Consider the following 15,134-nt stretch of genomic DNA (forward strand, 5'->3'; position numbering starts at 1 on the left):
TCTCCCGCTCACACACTACCCTGCCACTTATCCTCAGGCACAGACCCCAGAAAAAACCTCCCTCCGGCAAAACTTCTCCCGCTCACACACTATCCTGACCACTTGCCCTCAGGCACCGACCCCAAAAAAAACATCCCTCCGTCCATCCTTCTCCCGCTCACACACTACCCTGGCCACTTGCCCTCAGGCACAGACCCCAGAAAAAACCTCCCTCCGGCAAACCTTCTCCCCCCCGCACTACCCTGTCCACTTGCCCTCAGGCACAGACCCCAGAAAAAACCTCCCTCCAGCCATCCTTCTCCCGCTCACACACTACCCTGGCCACTTGCCCTCAGGCACAGACCCGAGAAAAAACCTCCCTTCGGCAAACCTTCTCCCGCTCACACTCTACCCTGTCCACTTGCCCGCAGGCACCGACCCCAAAAAAAACATCCCTCCGGCCAACCATCTCCCCCCACACTACCCTGTCCACTTGCCCTCAGGCACCGACCCCAGAAAATACATCCCTCTGGCCAACCTTCTCCCCCCACACTACCCTGTACAATTGCCCTCAGGCACCGACCCCAAAAAAATCATCCCTCCGGCCAACCTTCTCCCCCCACGCTACCCTGTACACTTGCCCTCAGGCACCGACACCATAAAAATCATCCCTCCGGCCAACCTTCTCCCCCCCACGCTACCCTGTACACTTGCCCTCTGGCACCAACCCCAGAAAAAACATCCCTCTGGCCAACCTTCTCCCCCCACACTACCCTGTACACTTGCCCTCAGGCACCGACCCCAGAAAAAACATCCCTCTGGCCAACCTTCTCCCCCCACACTACCCTGTACACTTGCCCTCAGGCACCGACCCCAGAAAAATCATCCCTCTGGCCAACCTTCTCCCCCTCACACTACCCTGTCCACTTGCCCTCAGGCACCGACCCCAGAAAAAACCTCCCTCCGGCCAACCTCCCCCCCCCACACTACCCTGTCCACTTGCCCTCAGGCACCGACCACAGAAAAAACCTCCCTCTGGCCAACCTTCTCCCCCCACACTACCCTGTCCACTTGCCCTCAGGCACCGACCCCAGAAAAAAACTCCCTCCGGTCAACCTTCTCCCCCCACACTACCCTGTCCACTTGCCCTCAGGCACCGACCCCAGAAAATACATGCCTCTGGCCAACCTTCTCCCCACACACTACCCTGTCCACTTGCCCTCAGGCACCGACCCCAGAAAAAACATCCCTCTGGCCAACCTTCTCCCCCCACACTACCCTGTCCACTTGCCCTCAGGCACCGACCCCAGAAAAAACCTCCCTCTGGCCAACCTTCTCCCCCCACACTACCCTGTCCACTTGCCCTCAGGCACCGACCCCAGAAAATACATGCCTCTGGCCAACCTTCTCCCCCCACACTACCCTGTCCACTTGCCCTCAGGCACCGACCCCAAAAAATCATCCCTCCGGCCAACCTTCTCCCCCTCACACTACCCTGTCCACTTGCCCTCGGGCACCGACCACAGAAAAATCATCCCTCCCGCCAACCGTCTCCGCCCCACACTACCCTGTACACTTGCCCTCAGGCACCGACCCCACAAAAAACATCCCTCCGGCCAACCTTCTCCCCCCACACTACCCTGTACACTTGCCCTCAGGCACCGACCCCAGAAAAAACATCCCTCTGGCCAACCTTCTCCCCCCACACTACCCTGTACACTTGCCCTCACGGACCGACCCATAAAAAACGTCCCTCCGGCCAACCTTCTCCCCCCACACTACCCTGTCCACTTGCCCTCAGGCACCGACCCCAGAAAAATCATCCCTCCGGCCAAACTTCTCCCCCCCACACTACCCTGTCCACTTGCCCTCAGGCACCAACCTCAGAAAAATCATCCCTCCGGCCAACGTTCTCCCCCCCACACTAACCTGTCCACTTGCCCTCAGGCACCGACCCCAGAAAAAACATCCCTCTGGCCAACCTTCTCCCCCCACACTACCCTGTCCACTTGCCCTCAGGCACCGACCCCAGAAAAAACATCCCTCCGGCCACCTTCCCCCCCCCACACTGCCCTGTCCACTTGCCCTCAGGCACCAACCCCAGAAAAACATCCCTCCGGCCAACCTTCTCCCCCCACACTTCCCTGTCCACTTGCCCTCAGGCACCGACCCCAGAAAAAAACATTCCTCCGCCCAACCTTCTCCCCCCACACTACCCTGTCCACTTGCCCTCAGGCACCGACCCCAGAAAAAACATCCCTCCGGCCAACCTTCTCCCTCCACACTACCCTGTACACTTGCCCTCAGGCACCGACCCCACAAAAAACATCCCTCCGGCCAACCTTCTCCCCCCACACTACCCTGTACACTTGCCCTCAGGCACAGACCCCAGAAAAAACATCCCTCTAGCCAACCTTCTCCCCCCACACTACCCTGTCCACTTGCCCTCATGCACCGCCCCAGAAAATGCATCCCTCTGGCCAACCTACTCCCCCCACACTACCCTGTACACTTGCCCTCAGGCACCGACCACAGAAAAAACATCCCTCTGGCCAACCATCTCCCCCTCACACTACCCTGTACACTTGCCCTCAGGCACCGACCACAGAAAAAACCTCCCTCCGGCCAACCTTCTCCCGCCAGACTACCCTGTCCACTTGCCCTCATGCACCGCCCCAGAAAATGCATCCCTCTGGCCAACCTACTCCCCCCACACTACCCTGTACACTTGCCCTCAGGCACCGACCACAGAAAAAACATCCCTCTGGCCAACCATCTCCCCCCCGCACTACCCTGTCCAATTGCCCTCAGGCACAGACCCCAGAAAAAACCTCCCTCCGGCCATCCTTCTCCCGCTCACACACTACCCTGGCCACTTGCCCTCAGGCACAGACCCCAGAAAAAACCTCCCTCTGGCAAACCTTCTCCCGCTCACACACTACCCTGTCCACTTACCCTCAGGCACCGACCCCAAAAAAAACATCCCTCCGGCCAACCTTCTCCCCCCACACTACCCTGTCCACTTGCCCTCAGGCACCGACCCCAGAAAATACATCCCTCTGGCCAACCTTCTCCCCCCACACTACCCTGTACACTTGCCCTCAGGCACCGACCCCAACAAAAAACATCCCTCCGGCCAACCTTCTCCCCCCACACTACCCTGTCCACTTGCCCTCAGGCACCGACCCCAGAAAATACATCCCTCTGCCAAACTTCTCCCCCCACACTACCCTGTCCACTTGCCCTCAGGCACCGACCACAGAAAAAACATCCCTCCAGCCAAACTTCTCCCCCCCGCACTACCCTGTCCACTTACCCTCAGGCACAGACCCCAGAAAAAAACTCCCTCCAGCCAACCTTCTCCCACTCACACACTACCCTGTCCACTTGCCCTCAGGCACAGACCCCAGAAAAAACCTCCCTCCGGCAAACCTTCTCCCGCTCACACACTACCCTGTCCACTTGCCCTCAGGCACAGACCCCAAAAAAAGCATCCCTCCGGCCAACCTTCTCCCCCAACACTACCCTGTCCACTTGCCCTCAGGCACCGACCCCAGAAAAAACATCCCTTCGGCCAACCTTCTCCCCCCACACTACCCTGTCCACTTGCCCTCAGGCACCGACCCCTCAGAAAACATCCCTCCGGCCAACCTTCTCCTCCCACGCTACCCTGTACACTTGCCCTCAGGCACCGACACCATAAAAATCATCCCTCAGGCCAACCTTCTCCCCCCCATGCTTCCCTGTGCACTTGCCCTCTGGCACCGACCCCAGAAAAAACATCCCTCTGGCCAACCTTCTCCCCCCACACTACCCTGTACACTTGCCCTCAGGCACCGACCCCGGAAAAACCATCCCTCTGGCCAACCTTCTCCCCCCACACTACCCTGTACACTTGCCCTCAGGCACCGACCCCAGAAAAATCATCCCTCTGGCCAACCTTCTCCCCCTCACACTACCCGGTCCACTTGCCCTCAGGCACCGACCCCAGAAAAAACCTCCCTCCGGCCAACCTTCCCCCCCCACACTACCCTGTCCACTTGCCCTCAGGCACCGACCACAGAAAAAACATCCCTCTGGCCAACCTTCTCCCCCCACACTACCCTGTCAACTTGCCCTCAGGCACCGACCCCAGAAAATACATGCCTCTGGCCAACCTTCTCCCCCCACACTACCCTGTCCGCTTGCCCTCAGGCACAGACCCCAGACAAAACATCCCTCTGGCCAACATTCTCCCCCCACACTACCCTGTCCACTTGCCCTCATGCACCGACCCCAGAAAAATCATCCCTCCGGCCAACCTTCTCCCCCCACACTACCCTGTCCACTTGCCTTCAGGCACCTACCACAGAAAAAACATCACTCCGGCCAACCTTCTCCCCCTCACACTACCCTGTCCACTTGCCCTCAGGCACCGACCCCACAGAAAACATCCCTCCGGCCAACCTTCTCCCCCCACGCTACCCTGTACACTTGCCCTCAGGCACCGACACCATAAAATTCATCCCTCTGGCCAACCTACTCCCCCCACACTACCCTGTACACTTGCCCTCAGGCACCGACCACAGAAAAAACATCCCTCTGGCCAACCATCTCCCCCTCACACTACCCTGTACACTTGCCCTCAGGCACCGACCACAGAAAAACCTCCCTCTGGCCAACCTTCTCCCGCCAGACTACCCTGTCCACTTGCCCTCATGCACCGCCACAGAAAATTCATCCCTCTGGCCAACCTTCTCCCCCCACACTACCCTGTACACTTGCCCTCAGGCACCGACCACAGAAAAAACATCCCTCTGGCCAACCATCTCCCCCCCGCACTACCCTGTCCACTTGCCCTCAGGCACAGACCCCAGAAAAAACCTCCCTCCGGCCATCCTTCTCCCGCTCACACACTACCCTGGCCACTTGCCCTCAGGCACAGACCCCAGAAAAAACCTCCCTCTGGCAAACCTTCTCCCGCTCACACACTACCCTGTCCACTTGCCCTCAGGCACCGACCACAGAAAAAACATCCCTTCAGCCAAACTTCTCCCCCCCGCACTACCCTGTCCACTTACCCTCAGGCACAGACCCCAGAAAAAAACTCCCTCCAGCCAACCTTCTCCCACTCACACACTACCCTGTCCACTTGCCCTCAGGCACAGACCCCAGAAAAAACCTCCCTCCTGCAAACCTTCTCCCGCTCACACACTACCCTGTCCACTTGCCCTCAGGCACAGACCCCAAAAAAAGCATCCCTCCGGCCAACCTTCTCCCCCCACACTACCCTGTCCACTTGCCCTCAGGCACCGACCCCAGAAAAAACATCCCTTCGGCCAACCTTCTCCCCCCACACTACCCTGTCCACTTGCCCTCAGGCACCGACCCCACAGAAAACATCCCTCCGGCCAACCTTCTCCCCCCACGCTACCCTGTACACTTGCCCTCAGGCACCGACACCATAAAAATCATCCCTCCGGCCAACCTTCTCCCCCCCACGCTACCCTGTGCACTTGCCCTCTGGCACCGACCCCAGAAAAAACATCCCTCTGGCCAACCTTCTCCCCCCACACTACCCTGTACACTTGCCCTCAGGCACCGACCCCAGAAAAAACATCCCTCTGGCCAACCTTCTCCCCCCACACTACCCTGTACACTTGCCCTCAGGCACCGACCCCAGAAAAATCATCCCTCTGGCCAACCTTCTCCCCCTCACACTACCCGGTCCACTTGCCCTCAGGCACTGACCCCAGAAAAAACCTCCCTCCGGCCAACCTTCCCCCCCCACACTACCCTGTCCACTTGCCCTCAGGCACCGACCACAGAAAAAACATCCCTCTGGCCAACCTTCTCCCCCCACACTACCCTGTCCACTTGCCCTCAGGCACCGACCCCAGAAAAAACCTCCCTCCGGCCAACCTTCTCCCCCCACACTACCCTGCCTACTTGCCCTCAGGTACCGACCCCAGAAAATACATGCCTCTGGCCAACCTTCTCCCCCCGCACTACCCTTTCCACTTGCCCTCAGGCACCGACCCCAAAAAAATCATCCCTCCGGCCAACCTTCTCCCCCTCACACTACCCTGTCCACTTGCCCTCGGGCACCGACCCCAGAAAAATCATCCCTCCCGCCAACCGTCTCCGCCCCACACTACCCTGTCCTCTTGCCCTCAGGCACCGACCCCAGAAAAAACATCCCTCTGGCCAACCTTCTCCCCCCACACTACCCTGTACACTTGCCCTCAGGGACCGACCCCACAAAAAACCTCCCTCCGGCCAACCTTCTCCCCCCACACTACCCTGTCCACTTGCCCTCAGGCACCGACCCCAGAAAAATCATCCCTCCGGCCAACCTTCTCCCCCCCACACTAACCTTTCCACTTGCCCTCAGGCACCAACCTCAGAAAAATCATCCCTCCGGCCAACCTTCTCCCCCCACACTACGCTGTCCACTTGCCCTCAGGCACCGACCCCAGAAAAAACATCCCTCTGGCCAACCTTCTCCCCCCACACTACCATGTCCACTTGCTCTCAGGCACCGACCCCAGAAAAAACATCCCTCCGGCCACCTCTCCCCCCACACTACCCTGTCCACTTGCCCTCAGGCACCGACCCCAGAAAAAAACATCCCTCCGCCCAACCTTCTCCCCCCACACTACCCTGTCCACTTGCCCTCAGGCACCGACCCCAGAAAAAACATCCCTCCGGCCAACCTTCTCCCTCCACACTACCCTGTACACTTGCCCTCAGGCACCGACCGCAGAAAAAACATCCCTCCGGCCAACCTTCTCCCCCTCACACTACCCTGTACACTTGCCCTCAGGCACCGACCCCAGAAAAAACATCCCTCTGGCCAACCTTCCCCCCCCACACTAACCTGTCGATTTGCCCTCATGCACCGACCCCAGAAAAAACATCTCTCCGGCCAACCTTCTCCCCCCCACACTACCCTGTCCACTTGCCCTCAGGCACCGACCCCAGAAAAAACATCCCTCGGGCCAACCTTCTCCCCCCCACACTACCCTGTCCACTTGCCCTCAGGCACCGACCCCAGAAAAAACAGCCTTCTGGCCAACCTTCTCCCCCTCACACTAACCTGTCCACTTGCCCTCAGGCACCAACCCCAGAAAAAACATCCCTCTGGCCAACCTTCTCCCACTCACACTACCCTGTCCACTTGCCCTCAGGCATCGACCCCAGAAAAAAACATCCCTCCGCCCAACCTTCTCCCCCCACACTACCCTGGCCACTTGCCCTCATGCACCGACCCCAGAAAAATCATCCCTCTGGCCAACCTTCTCCCCCCACACTACCCTGTCCACTTGCCCTCAGGCACCGACCACAGAAAAAACATCCCTCCGGCCAACCTTCTCCCCCTCACACTACCCTGTCCACTTGCCCTCAGGCACAGACCCCAGAAAAAACATCCCTCTAGCCAACCTTCTCCCCCCACACTACTCTGTCCACTTGCCCTCATGCACTGCCCCAGAAAAATCATCCCTCTGGCCAACCTTCTCCCCCCACACTACCCTGTACACTTGCCCTCAGGCACCGACCACAGAAAAAACATCCCTCTGGCCAACCATCTCCCCCTCACACTACCCTGTACACTTGCCCTCAGGCACGGACCACAGAAAAAACCTCCCTCCGGCCAACCTTCTCCCGCCACACTACCCTGTCCACTTGCCCTCAGGCATCGACCACAGAAAAAACATCCCTCTGCCAAAGTTCTCCCCCCAAACTACCCTGTCCACTTGCCCTCATGCACCGCCCCAGAAAAATCATCACTCTGGCCAACTTTCTCCCCCTCACACTACCCTGTACACTTGCCCTCAGGCACCGACCACAGAAAAAACCTCCCTCCAGCCAACGTTCTCCCACCACACTACCCTGTCCACTTGCCCTCAGGCACCGCCCCAGAAAAATCATCCCTCTGGCCAACTTTCTCCCCCTCACACTACCATGTATACTTGCCCTCAGGCACCGACCACAGAAAAAACCTCCCTCCGGCCAACGTTCTCCCACCACACTACCCTGTCCACTTGCCCTCAGGCACCGACCACAGAAAAAACATCCCTCCGGCCAACCTTCTCCCCCCCCCACACTACCCTGTCCACTTGCCCTCAGGCACCAACCTCAGAAAAATCATCCCTCCGGCCAACCTTCTCCCCCCACACTACCCTGTCCACTTGCCCTCAGGCACCGACCCCAGAAAAATCATCCCTCTGGCCAACCTTCTCCCCCCACACTACCCTGTCCACTTGCTCTCAGGCACCGACCCCGGAAAAAACATCCCTCCGGCCACCTCCCCCCCCACACTACCCTGTCCACTTGCCCTCAGGCACCAACCCCAGAAAAACATCCCTCCGGCCAACCTTCTCCCCCCACACTACCCTGTCCACTTGCCCTCAGGCACCGACCCCAGAAAAAAACATTCCCCCGCCCAACCTTCTCCCCCCACACTACCCTGTCCACTTGCCCTCAGGCACCGACCCCAGAAAAAACATCCCTCCGGCCAACCTTCTCCCTCCACACTACCCTGTACACTTGCACTCAGGCACCGACCCCAGAAAAAACATCCCTCTGGCCAACCTTCTCCCCCTCACACTAACCTGTACACTTGCCCTCAGGCACCGACCCCAGAAAAAACATCCCTCCGGCCAACCTTCTCCCCCTCACACTAACCTGTACACTTGCCCTCAGGCACCGACCCCAGAAAAAACATCCCTCTGCCAAACTTCTCCCCCCACACTACCCTGTCCACTTGCCCTCAGGCACTGACCACAGAAAAAACATCCCTCCAGCCAACCTTCTCCCCCCCCACACTACCCTGTCCACTTGCCCTAAGGCACAGACCCCAGAAAAAACCTCCCTCCGGCCAACCTTCTCCCGCTCACACACTACCCTGCCACTTATCCTCAGGCACAGACCCCAGAAAAAACCTCCCTTCGGCAAACCTTCTCCCGCTCACACTCTACCCTGTCCACTTGCCCGCAGGCACCGACCCCAAAAAAAACATCCCTCCGGCCAACCTTCTCCCCCCACACTACCCTGTCCACTTGCCCTCAGGCACCGACCCCAGAAAATACATCCCTCCGTCCATCCTTCTCCCGCTCACACACTACCCTGGCCACTTGCCCTCAGGCACAGACCCCAGAAAAAACCTCCCTCCGGCAAACCTTCTCCCCCCCGCACTACCCTGTCCACTTGCCCTCAGACACAGACCCCAGAAAAAACCTCCCTCCGGCCATCCTTCTCCCGCTCACACACTACCCTGGCCACTTGCCCTCAGGCACAGACCCGAGAAAAAACCTCCCTTCGGCAAACCTTCTCCCGCTCACACTCTACCCTGTCCACTTGCCCGCAGGCACCGACCCCAAAAAAAACATCCCTCCGGCCAACCTTCTCCCCCCACACTACCCTGTCCACTTGCCCTCAGGCACCAACCCCAGAAAATACATCCCTCTGGCCAACCTTCTCCCCCCACACTACCCTGTACACTTGCCCTCAGGCACCGACCCCAAAAAAATCATCCCTCCGGCCAACCTTCTCCCCCCACGCTACCCTGTACACTTGCCCTCAGGCACCGACACCATAAAAATCATCCCTCCGGCCAACCTTCTCCCCCCCACGCTACCCTGTACACTTGCCCTCTGGCACCAACCCCAGAAAAAACATCCCTCTGGCCAACCTTCTCCCCCCACACTACCCTGTACACTTGCCCTCAGGCACCGACCCCAGAAAAAACATCCCTCTGGCCAACCTTCTCCCCCCACACTACCCTGTACACTTGCCCTCAGGCACCGACCCCAGAAAAATCATCCCTCTGGCCAACCTTCTCCCCCTCACACTACCCTGTCCACTTGCCCTCAGGCACCGACCCCAGAAAAAACCTCCCTCCGGCCAACCTCCCCCCCCCCCACACTACCCTGTCCACTTGCCCTCAGGCACCGACCACAGAAAAAACCTCCCTCTGGCCAACCTTCTCCCCCCACACTACCCTGTCCACTTGCCCTCAGGCATCGACCCCAGAAAAAACCTCCCTCCTGTCAACCTTCTCCCCCCACACTACCCTGTCCACTTGCCCTCAGGCACCGACCCCAGAAAATACATGCCTCTGGCCAACCTTCTCCGCACACACTACCCTGTCCACTTGCCCTCAGGCACCGACCCCAGAAAAAACATCCCTCTGGCCAACCTTCTCCCCCCACACTACCCTGTCCACTTGCCCTCAGGCACCGACCCCAGAAAAAACCTCCCTCCGGCCAACATTCTCCCCCCACACTACCCTGTCCACTTGCCCTCAGGCACCGACCCCAGAAAATACATGCCTCTGGCCAACCTTCTCCCCCCACACTACCCTGTCCACTTGCCCTCAGGCACCGACCCCAAAAAATCATCCCTCCGGCCAACCTTCTCCCCCTCACACTACCCTGTCCACTTGCCCTCGGGCACCGACCCCAGAAAAATCATCCCTCCCGCCAACCGTCTCCGCCCCACACTACCCTGTCCACTTGCCCTCAGGCACTGACCACAGAAAAAACATCCCTCCAGCCAACCTTCTCCCCCCCCACACTACCCTGTCCACTTGCCCTAAGGCACAGACCCCAGAAAAAACCTCCCTCCGGCCAACCTTCTCCCGCTCACACACTACCCTGCCACTTATCCTCAGGCACAGACCCCAGAAAAAACCTCCCTTCGGCAAACCTTCTCCCGCTCACACTCTACCCTGTCCACTTGCCCGCAGGCACCGACCCCAAAAAAAACATCCCTCCGGCCAACCTTCTCCCCCCACACTACCCTGTCCACTTGCCCTCAGGCACCGACCCCAGAAAATACATCCCTCCGTCCATCCTTCTCCCGCTCACACACTACCCTGGCCACTTGCCCTCAGGCACAGACCCCAGAAAAAACCTCCCTCCGGCAAACCTTCTCCCCCCCGCACTACCCTGTCCACTTGCCCTCAGACACAGACCCCAGAAAAAACCTCCCTCCGGCCATCCTTCTCCCGCTCACACACTACCCTGGCCACTTGCCCTCAGGCACAGACCCGAGAAAAAACCTCCCTTCGGCAAACCTTCTCCCGCTCACACTCTACCCTGTCCACTTGCCCGCAGGCACCGACCCCAAAAAAAACATCCCTCCGGCCAACCTTCTCCCCCCACACTACCCTGTCCACTTGCCCTCAGGCACCAACCCCAGAAAATACATCCCTCTGGCCAACCTTCTCCCCCCACACTACCCTGTACACTTGCCCTCAGGCACCGACCCCAAAAAAATCATCCCTCCGGCCAACCTTCTCCCCCCACGCTACCCTGTACACTTGCCCTCAGGCACCGACACCATAAAAATCATCCCTCCGGCCAACCTTCTCCCCCCCACGCTACCCTGTACACTTGCCCTCTGGCACCAACCCCAGAAAAAACATCCCTCTGGCCAACCTTCTCCCCCCACACTACCCTGTACACTTGCCCTCAGGCACCGACCCCAGAAAAAACATCCCTCTGGCCAACCTTCTCCCCCCACACTACCCTGTACACTTGCCCTCAGGCACCGACCCCAGAAAAATCATCCCTCTGGCCAACCTTCTCCCCCTCACACTACCCTGTCCACTTGCCCTCAGGCACCGACCCCAGAAAAAACCTCCCTCCGGCCAACCTCCCCCCCCCCACACTACCCTGTCCACTTGCCCTCAGGCACCGACCACAGAAAAAACCTCCCTCTGGCCAACCTTCTCCCCCCACACTACCCTGTCCACTTGCCCTCAGGCATCGACCCCAGAAAAAACCTCCCTCCTGTCAACCTTCTCCCCCCACACTGCCCTGTCCACTTGCCCTCAGGCACCGACCCCAGAAAATACATGCCTCTGGCCAACCTTCTCCGCACACACTACCCTGTCCACTTGCCCTCAGGCACCGACCCCAGAAAAAACATCCCTCTGGCCAACCTTCTCCCCCCACACTACCCTGTCCACTTGCCCTCAGGCACCGACCCCAGAAAAAACCTCCCTCCGGCCAACATTCTCCCCCCACACTACCCTGTCCACTTGCCCTCAGGCACCGACCCCAGAAAATACATGCCTCTGGCCAACCTTCTCCCCCCACACTACCCTGTCCACTTGCCCTCAGGCACCGACCCCAAAAAATCATCCCTCCGGCCAACCTTCTCCCCCTCACACTACCCTGTCCACTTGCCCTCGGGCACCGACCCCAGAAAAATCATCCCTCCCGCCAACCGTCTCCGCCCCACACTACCCTGTACACTTGCCCTCAGGCACCGACCCCACAAAAAACATCCCTCCGGCCAACCTTCTCCCCCCACACTACCCTGTACACTTGCCCTCAGGCACCGACCCCAGTAAAAACATCCCTCTGGCCAACCCTCTCCCCCCACACTACCCTGTACACTTGCCCTCACGGACCGACCCCACAAAAAACCTCCCTCTGGCCAACCTTCTCCCCCCACACTACCCTGTCCACTTGCCCTCAGGCACCGACCCCAGAAAAATCATCCCTCCGGCCAAACTTCTCCCCCCACACTACCCTGTCCACTTGCCCTCAGGCACCAACCTCAGAAAAATCATCCCTCCGGCCAACGTTCTCCCCCCCACACTAACCTGTCCACTTGCCCTCAGGCACCGACCCCAGAAAAAACATCCCTCTGGCCAACCTTCTCCCCCCACACTACCCTGTCCACTTGCCCTCAGGCACCGACCCCAGAAAAAACATCCCTCCGGCCACCTTCCCCCCCCCACACTGCCCTGTCCACTTGCCCTCAGGCACCAACCCCAGAAAAACATCCCTCCGGCCAACCTTCTCCCCCCACACTTCCCTGCCCACTTGCCCTCAGGCACCGACCCCAGAAAAAAACATTCCTCCGCCCAACCTTCTCCCCCCACACTACCCTGTCCACTTGCCCTCAGGCACCGACCCCAGAAAAAACATCCCTCCGGCCAACCTTCTCCCTCCACACTACCCTGTACACTTGCCCTCAGGCACCGACCCCACAAAAAACATCCCTCCGGCCAACCTTCTCCCCCCACACTACCCTGTACACTTGCCCTCAGGCACCGACCCCAGAAAAAACATCCCTCTGGCCAACCTTCTCCCGCCACACTACCCTGTACACTTGCCCCCACGGACCGACCCCACAAAAAACCTCCCTCCGGCCAACCTTCTCCCCCCACACTACCCTGTTCACTTGCCCTCAGGCACCGACCCCAGAAAAATCATCCCTCCGGCCAAACTTCTCCCCCCCACACTACCCTGTCCACTTGCCCTCAGGCACCAACCTCAGAAAAATCATCCCTCCGGCCAACGTTCTCCCCCCCACACTAACCTGTCCACTTGCCCTCAGGCACCGACCCCAGAAAAAACATCCCTCTGGCCAACCTGCTCCCCCCACACTACCCTGTCCACTTGCCCTCAGGCACCGACCCCAGAAAAAACATCCCTCCGGCCACCTTCCCCCCCGCACACTGCCCTGTCCACTTGCCCTCAGGTACCAACCCCAGAAAAACATCCCTCCGGCCAACCTTCTCCCCCCACACTTCCCTGTCCACTTGCCCTCAGGCACCGACCCCAGAAAAAAACATTCCTCCGCCCAACCTTCTCCCCCCACACTACCCTGTCCACTTGCCCTCAGGCACCGACCCCAGAAAAAACATCCCTCCGGCCAACCTTCTCCCTCCACACTACCCTGTACACTTGCCCTCAGGCACCGACCCCAGAAAAAACATCCCTCCGGCCAACCTTCTCCCCCTCACACTACCCTGTACACTTGCCCTCAGGCACCGACCCCAGAAAAAACATCCCTCTGGCCAACCTTCTCCCCCCCACACTAACCTGTCCATTTGCCCTCATGCACCGACCCCAGAAAAAACATCTCTCCGGCCAACCTTCTCCCCCCCACACTACCCTGTCCACTTGTTGCCCTCAGGCACCGACCCCAGAAAAAACATCCCTCCGGCCAACCTTCTCCCCCCCACACTACCCTGTCCACTTGCCCTCAGGCACCAACCCGAGAAAAAACATCCCTCTGGTCAACCTTCTCCCCCTCACACTACCCTGTCCACTTGCCCTCAGGCAAAGACCCCAGACAAAACATCCCTCTGGCCAACATTCTCCCCCCACACTACCCTGTCCACTTGCCCTCAGGCACCGACCCCAGAAAAATCATCCCTCCGGCCAACCTTCTCCCCCCACACTACCCTGTCCACTTGCCTTCAGGCACCTACCACAGAAAAAACATCCCTCCGGCCAACCTTCTCCCCCTCACACTACCCTGTCCACTTGCCCTCAGGCACAGACCCCAGAAAAAACATCCCTCTAGCCAACCTTCTCCCCCCACACTACCCTGTCCACTTGCCCTCATGCACCGCCCCAGAAAATGCATCCCTCTGGCCAACCTACTCCCCCCACACTACCCAGTACACTTGCCCTCAGGCACCGACCACAGAAAAAACCTCCCTCCGGCCAACCTTCTCCCCCCACACTACCCTGTCCACTTGCCCTCAGGCACCGACCCCAGAAAATACATGCCTCTGGCCAACCTTCTCCCCCCACACTACCCTGTCCACTTGCCCTCAGGCACCGACCCCAAAAAATCATCCCTCCGGCCAACCTTCTCCCCCTCACACTACCCTGTCCACTTGCCCTCGGGCACCGACCCCAGAAAAATCATCCCTCCCGCCAACCGTCTCCGCCCCACACTACCCTGTACACTTGCCCTCAGGCACCGACCCCACAAAAAACATCCCTCCGGCCAACCTTCTCCCCCCACACTACCCTGTACACTTGCCCTCAGGCACCGACCCCAGAAAAAACATCCCTCTGGCCAACCTTCTCCCCCCACACTACCCTGTACACTTGCCCTCACGGACCGACCCCACAAAAAACCTCCCTCCGGCCAACCTTCTCCCCCCACACTACCCTGTCCACTTGCCCTCAGGCACCGACCCCAGAAAAATCATCCCTCCGGCCAAACTTCTCCCCCCACACTACCCTGTCCACTTGCCCTCAGGCACCAACCTCAGAAAAATCATCCCTCCGGCCAACGTTCTCCCCCCCACACTAACCTGTCCACTTGCCCTCAGGCACCGACCCCAGAAAAAACATCCCTCTGGCCAACCTTCTCCCCCCACACTACCCTGTCCACTTGCCCTCAGCCACCGA

The sequence above is a fragment of the Ambystoma mexicanum genome, chromosome 12 (assembly GCF_040938575.1).
Source record: "Ambystoma mexicanum isolate Mex_15411 chromosome 12, UKY_AmexF1_1, whole genome shotgun sequence".
Taxonomy (NCBI): domain Eukaryota; kingdom Metazoa; phylum Chordata; class Amphibia; order Caudata; family Ambystomatidae; genus Ambystoma; species Ambystoma mexicanum.